Source organism: Phaethon aethereus (assembly GCF_964289735.1).
Source record: "Phaethon aethereus genome assembly, chromosome: 1".
Lineage (NCBI taxonomy): Eukaryota > Metazoa > Chordata > Aves > Phaethontiformes > Phaethontidae > Phaethon > Phaethon aethereus.
The window spans coordinates 22,200-30,421 of record NC_138575.1 but is presented as its reverse complement, the minus strand read 5'-3'; positions in this window follow the sequence as shown (position 1 = coordinate 30,421).

Below are 8,222 nucleotides of genomic sequence, written 5' to 3'. Positions count from 1 at the left end.
CTTCACCCTAAAACAAAGCAAAGAGTCAGAATACAGTTACAGAGACAAAACTGCTAAGAAGGATAAGCATCCCTTCGTGCTGATCACTAACATTATAGGGATGACCAGGCTTACAGGGAATACATCTCCTCTGCCAAGTGAGAAAAGCCAAAGTAAAGCCCCAGGAATAAAGAAATGATCATGCTAACAAAAGCAGACAGACTCTCTGAACATAAAAGCAGAGGATGTGCTGGTAAGACACATGAAGATACCTACATGTATGATTGAAAAATACATTTTTATACCAGATTTCAAGTCACTCTCATAGTTCATTCTTGATCTTTCTTAACAATGACATTACAGAACCATGAACTGTTTAGTTCACTCAGAAGAAGAGTAACTGATTCTTAAATGAAGTCACTTCTTTACAGGCCAAACATAGCCTGTAAATACATAATAGAAGCTTTCTGTTAATAAGTAGTGGGAATGGAGAACTCAGCCCTGACATTTGCTATGCAGATGCAAGTATGCCACATTACAGAGATGATGAAACACATGTGACACACATATGTGACAGGACAGGACCTTGCCATAGCAGAATAGTCTGGAGAGGGCACATATTCCCTGGCTGCTGCTTAGCATACCATCTTTCCTCTCCTTGAAATTTAGGAGCCAGACTGATCTAGCAAGTGGAGGTGAAGAACCAGAAAAATGCAGCAGTACCAGCCAGCAATACGTAATTTGCCATTTTGGGGAGAGTGGCATATTAAGTTCTCCATTATTAACCCAGACTACGGGATGCAATCCACCTTAGTAAATTCACCAAATTCTAATGAGCAGCTGATAAATCAAAGTATAGAGCTGCCAACCAGAGGGATCTCAACAGGCTAAAGAAACAGAGGGACAGAAACATCATGACGTTCAGAAAAGGCAAACACACAGAGATGTACACCTGGGATGGAACAAACATATGCAGTAGTACAGGTTAGGGACCAAATGGCTGTAAAACTGTGTTGCAGAAGACAACCTAGGGATGCTGATGGATAAGCTCAACATAAGTCAGCAGTGTGCTCTCACAGCTGAGAAGGTCAACTATATACAGAGCTGTATTAGTAAGACTGCAGCCAGCAGGTTGAGGGAAGCAATTATCCTTTCCATTCAGCACTTGCCAGGCTACATTTGAAGTACAGTGTCCACTTTCAAGCTCCCTGATACACAAAAATGACAGGAACAAACTGAAACAAGTACAGCAGAAAGCCCTCAGGATGACTGGGGGTTAGATTACAAGACATATGGAGATGCGAAGAATGCTGGGCTTGTTCAGCCTTGAGAATAGCAGGTAAGGAAGGGGATGCAATTGCTGTCTTCCCTATAATCACCTACTAGGTAGCCAAAAAGACAGACCCAGAAACATCTCATGAGATGCACAGCAGATAGACATGAGGCAGTGGACACAAGCTGCAGCATAAGAGATTTCAATTAAAAAAATAAAATATGCACAGAGAAGATGATAAAAAATACTGGAATAGGCTTACAGCTAACCACACAGTTAGATCGGGTTGCTATGCTAAGAGCAAAGGGGTTGACCAAAGGAACTCCCAAGGTCCCTTAAGACCTAAATAATTCTAGTATTCTAGGCAGAAAGGTCACATGTGACACTTGATATACCTCTTAACATAAAAGCTATAGATCTGTCCCAACTGTAAGTCCATGCCTGCAAATGGCAAAATAATTTGTATAAATGTGAAAGAAGCTCCAATAGTGCAAACTGAAACTAGGCAAACTCACATTAGCCATAGATCAAGTTTATATACAATAATTATGTCCATCAAATGGAATCTTTTAATACGACAAGATGTCTCTGTTTAGCTAGAAGTAAGTTTCTAAAGCTGGCTACAATGACCCACTCATTCCCGACCTCCTTTATCTTAGTAAGCAAATCTTTGCTCTTAGATTGCCACTTAAAGTGTGGAAATATTGACAATGGAGGGAACAGTAGTGCATTATTTTTCTTTGTCAGTCACACCTTCTAACTACCTTATTTTGCAGAAGTAGAAAATGTCACAATGCCCCTTAGAATATCAACAGCAGAAAAGGCCATGTGAACACCAACATCTTTTATGCACCAAGGAGCATATAGGTCTGCTTATTCAATAGTAATCATAGAATCTTTGGGTTGAAAGGGACCTTTTAAGGCCATCTAGTCTAACTCCCCTGCAGTAAGCAGGGACATCTTCAACTAGAGCGGGTTGCTCAGAGCCCTGTCCAACCTGACCTGGAATGTTGCCAGGGATGGGGCATCAACCACCTCTCTGGGCAACCTGGGCCACTGTTTTCACCACCCTCATTGTCAAAAATTTCTTCCTTAGATCTAGTCTGAATCTGCTCTCTTTTAGTTTAAAACCATCACCCCTTGCCCTATTACAACAAGCCCTGCTAAAATGTCTGTCCCCATCTTTCTTATCAGCCCCCTTTAAGCACTGAAAGGCTGCAATAAGGTCTCCCCAGAGCCTTCTCTTCTCCAGCTGAAGAACCCCAACTCTCTCAGCCTGTCCTCACAGGACAAGTGTTCCATCCCTCTGAGCATTTTGGTGGCCTCGTCTGGACCCTCTCCAACAGGTCCATGTCTCTCCTGTACTGAGGTCTACAGAGCTGGATGCAGTACTGCAGGTGGGGTCTCCCCAGAGCGGAGCCGAGGGGCAGAATCACCTTCCTCGACCTGCTGGCCACGCTGCTTTGGATGCAGCCCAGGATATGGTTTCCAAGGCAGAGAAGTCATACACCGGTCCCTCACGCCATTCTTTTTTATCTCTTGGGTACTGGTACAGGTTGCGTGAACCAAGATTCTTGATGGAAAGAGGAAAAAAAAAAAGAAAAAGAAAGGAAAATAATTTATCCAACAGTAAAGAAATAAGCCCATTCTTCATCCTGCACAGTACACTTTGGGATTATTACAGTCAGTCATTTGCAGTAAGTATAAAAAGTGAAAAGTCTTCCCTGTTCGAGAAATTGGATTTCTCCTGTTCTTGCAGAGATATTGCCTGGTTTCTTATGCTGTATGGGATGAGCTCAGTCTTCAGCCTACAGAATAAAATGCTCAAGAAGCAGTTAGTGAAGCAAATAGACATCAGACAAGAAGCCAGGCCTCAGTCAGTCTCTTGCAAAGAGTTCTAGAGGATGAAACCACTCAAGAAGCATACTATCAGAAAGCCAGGATTGTCCACATTCTGTATCAATACAATAGCCAGTGAAAAAAAATATTAGTACTTCGCTTACTTCTCAGCTGGCCTCAGGTGAGACTGAGGCATGAAATTCCAGAACAATATAGTTTTACAGCTCCTACTAGAGAAATTTCTTCTGTCAACATCAACTGTTCACTTAGCTGGTAATATAAAAGACTAATTTATAGACCTGAAATCCCTGGTTCATTATAATAAAGTATTTATAGTTTTGTAAACCACCACTCCCACAATGCCCCAGTGAGGAACAGAACCTGCTGCCTTGACAGTGGTAAAAGCACATTTTAGAAAACAGTCATCCAAATGCAAAAATGCCTCCTTCTGACTGTCACCAATATTTGAAGAGGATGGATCTGATCTATCTATTGAGCACTAAGCCACAGCTTCTTAAAATCACAAATGCATAATACGTGTTTGAGATGTCACATGACATAAGATAACATGATTTAGGACTGATAGAACCAGTATGTGTCTTACTCATGAGCCTCAAGGACTTGTGGCAGGAATACCCTGGTGCTTGCACTTCATATTTATTTCTGAGCTTATAGCAGGAAAGCATTATATGATGCTGGCCAATTTCCTCATGAACAGAAGTAGACAAACACAAAAGGACAGAGGTTATTCTGTGTTCCATTGCCTCACCCAAATAAAGTAAACAGCACAGCTCTGGGAGACAAGACTGTTGCTCTTCCAGGGTCATACTGACTTTGGTATGTATTTGCATTTTTGTAGTTAATAGTAGAACACAAAAGACCTGCACTGTGTTCATTAAGTAAGCCAGTATACTGGCAACTATGCAGACGAGAGCTTAGTTGACCGCAATGCCTCCGACGGGCCTCACAGGGCAGAAACCGCCCCAGGACGGGCTCCGCTGGCCGTTACATCTGGGCACCGCGGTCAGACCGCCGGCGAAAGGCAGCACGGCCGCAGCGTAGGCACAGGCGTGGTGGGCCGGGCCGGACCACTGAGCCCGGAAGAGAGAGAGGACCGCCGTCAGCCCAGCCCTCCCCGCTGTTCCTCACCGCCCTGGACCCCAAGAAGCTGCGAACCCACCACGGCTTCTTGGGCCCTGCAGGGCAGCAGGACCGCTCCCAGCAAGACTGGCAGCGGCGTCCCAGCGCTGCATGACAGAAGTAGCCCGGCTCGGGACTACTGTCAGGAGCCGGGCGACAGCGCCGACCCCGCAGACCACACACAGCGGAAGGACAAGACCGAGAGATAAAGGAGAGGCACTGACCTGCCGACAGTTCCGCTGCCGTAAAATGAATCCCACCGCCCCCCCAGCCACCTCAGCACCGGAACACGCCGCGGCGGCTTCCGCCTCTAGCGCGGCCCCGCCTTCCCGCAGGAGGACAGCCAATCATCTACGTACACACGAATAGAGACGTGACCGTCAGCTAATTGCGGCGAAGCAACCGTCTCGACGCCATGGCTATCCTGCAACATGGCACAAAATCACCAATCCCGAATAGGACTTGGGGACCCGCCCAAAACCAAGGAAGCAACCAATCAGCCAAGGCTTTCTGAGACCTATTTAGGGTGTGGTGAAAGGGAGGTTGGGACAGTGCTTCTGGTCTGAGTGGTGGGGTTGTTATACTCGTGGGCAGTGCCGGAAGTGCTGCGGTCACAGGACGGTTTGGGTGGGAAGGGGCCTTTAAGGATGATCTAGTCCAACTCCACTGCTGTGGACAGGGACATCTTTCACTAGATCAGGTTGCTCAAAGCCTCATCCAACCTGACCTGGAACACTTCTAGAGATGTGAGCACCTTCCTCTGATGGAGTGACCACATCAGTGGAAAAGGGAAGAGCTACTGAAGTCATCTATCTGGACTTCTGTAAGACCTTTGACAGGGTCCACCACAACATCCTTCTCTCTGCATTGGAGAGAGGTGGATTTGATGGGTGGACTGTTGGGTAGATGAGGAATTGGTTGGGTGGTCACATCCAGAGGGTAGTGGTCAACGGCTCAATGTCCAGATGGAGATTGGTGACGAGTGGTGTCCCTGAGAGGTATGTATTGGGACCAGTACAGTTTAATATCTTCATCAATGACATAGTGGGATCGAGTGCAGTCTCAGCAAGTTTGCAGATGACACCGGAGTGGTGCGGTTGATGTGCCTGAGGGGTGGGATGCCATCCAAAGGGATCTGGACAAGCTTGAGAAATGGGCCTATGTGAACCTCATGAGAGTCAACAAAGCCAAGTGCAGGGTCCTGCCCCTGGGTCGGGGCAACACCTGGTATCAGTACAGGCTGGGGGATGAAGGGGTTGAGAGCAGCCCTGCTGAGAAGGACTTGGGGGTGTTGGTGGATGAAAAGCTGGACATGAGCTGGCAATGTGTGCTCGCAGCCCAGGTGGCCAACCGTATCCTGGGCTGCACCCAAAGCAACATGGCCAGCAGGTCAAGGGAGGTGATTCTGCTCCTCTGCTCCGCTCTGGTGAGACCCTCCCTGCAGTGCTGCGTCCAGCTCTGGAGCCCTTAGAATGGGAAAGGGCTCTCCCTGTTGGAGAGGGTCCAGAGGAGGCCGCCAAAATGCTCAGAGGGATGGAACACTTGTCCTGTGAGGACAGGCTGAGAGAGTTGGGCTTTTTCAGCCTGGAGAAGAGAAGGCTCTGGGGAGACCTTATTGCAGCCTGCCAGGACTTAAAAGGAGCTGATAAGAAGGATGGGGACAGACTTTTTAGCAGGGCTTGTTGTGATAGGGCAAGGGGTGATGGTTTTAAACTAAAAGAGGGCAGATTCAGACTAGGTCTAAGGAAGAAATTTTTGACAATGAGGGTGGTGAAACAGTGGCCCAGGTTGCCCAGAGAGGTGGTTGATGCCCCATCCCTGGCAACATTCCAGGTCAGGTTGGACAGGGCTCTGAGCAACCTGCTCTAGTTGAAGATGTCCCTGTTTATTGCAGGGGGGGGGTGCACTAGATAAGTCTTAAAGGTCCCTTCCAACCCAAAGATTCTATCTGCAATCTAAACTACCCTCTTTCAGTTTAAAACTATTGCCCCATTACTACAAGCCTTGGTAAAAAGTCTTTCTCTGTCTTTCTTCTAAGCCCCCTTTAAGTACTGAAAGGCTGCAGTAAGGCCTCCTGGGAACCTTCTCTGGGTTAAACAACTCCAATACTCTCAGCCTTTCTTCACAGGAGAGGTGTTCCAGCCCTCTGACCATTTCCATGACCTTCTCTGGACCCACTCTAATAGGTCCATGTTTGTCTTCTACTGAGGGTCTCAGAGGTGGACACAGTGCTCCAGGTGGAGTGGAGCAGAGGGTGAGAATTGTCTCCATTGACCTTTTGCCCACACTTCTTTTGATGCAGCTCAAGATATGGTTGGATTTCTGGGCTGCAAGTGCACATTGCCGGATCCTGTCCAATTTTTCGTTTACCACTACCCTCAAGTCATTCTCCTCAGGCCTTCTCTCAATCCATTCACCTCCTAATCTGTACTGATACTGGGGATTGCCCCAACCCAGGTGTAGGGCCTTGCACTTGGCTTTTTTGAACTTCATGAAATCTGAACAGCACAATCTCCCTTGTCCCCTGGCTGTCTTCATTGTGTATTAGCATATACATTTGAATGCACTTATATTCCTGCTCCTGTTGTGACCATGTAGTCCTGTCACAGTATTGCTGTAGCCTCTATACTGAGTTTGCAAGGCCTCAGGACTAAGGCTTGCCAGGCCTGCTCTGAATTTTTCATGACCTACCTGCAGCTTTGTTTCACTTGGTTTAGCTGTGAGAGCAATGTCTCTAATTATCAGTTGTCTATGGTGAATTTATGTTACTTATTTATCCTTGTGTGGTACAATCATGGTTTTATATAGGTAAAAATGCTTTTTACCTATATAAAATGCTAAGGAGTTTATTCTAGGTAAGCAGTTATTCTAGGTAAAATGAGATACTTACAACTCTAACACCATGATGTAAAGTAGAGAAATACAGGGCTCATAAAACAGCTGAGGTCTTGAGAAGTGGAGATGCAGGATTTGGCATAGAGGAGAACAGATATGGGATGATAAGAGATGGGGCACAGGTTTTGTGCTGGAGAACCCATGGCTATAACAACTAACTAATGATTAGTTAAAAAAATGCAGACCCAGAACTGGACAAAACTGAGTTTAGGGGTAACAAAGTAAACATATCTAAGATATGTACAGGGCACCATATAGAGTAAATTCAAATGTAAATGTAAAAAGAAAGAGAAAGGTGTAAATTTATGTTAGCAAACATATATACATGAGCCTAAGTGGAGGGAAAGAGAAGAAAGAAAAAGAGCGAATGAGGAAACCATTAACAAGAACATCCCATTCCTCCCAGTGAAGGACTCCAGATGCTTACAACTTGCCACAACATCCCCGCAACCACAAACTTCAGAGTCAACCACAGATCTCAATATCCAGAGGAGCAGCAGTCAAGTGAGTGTAACACCAGAAAAGGTATAGAAACCAAGTGTGTGTGTTGCAATATAATTGTATTATTTGTGCAACTTTTTTCTTCTGTATGAGTACTCAACCTAGGTTACTTTTCTTTGCTTTTCTGTAATTAAATCTAGACTAATGATAGCTCTTGAACTACACTGTTAAAATTGCTATTATACTAACAATAAATTCTTGGCTTTACATATATATGTAAAGTGGTGTGCTTCATACTCTAGAGGGAAGGGATGCCATCTGGAGGGACTTTGACAGGCTAGAGAGGTGGGCCGATGTGAACCTCATAAAGTTCAACAAGCCAAGTGCAAGGTCCTACACCTGGGTTGGGGCAATCCCAAACATGGATACAGGCTGGATGATGAGTGCATTGAGAGCAGCCCTGACAAGAAGGACTTGGGAGTATTGGTGGATGAAAAACTGAATATGGGCCAGCAATGTGCACTCACAGCCCAGAAAGCCAACCATATCTTGGGCTGCATCAAAAGCAGCGTGGCCAGCAGGTCACCTCTACTCTGCTCTCGTGAGACCCCCACCTGGAGTACTGTGTCCAGCTCTGGGAGCCCCAGCATAAGAA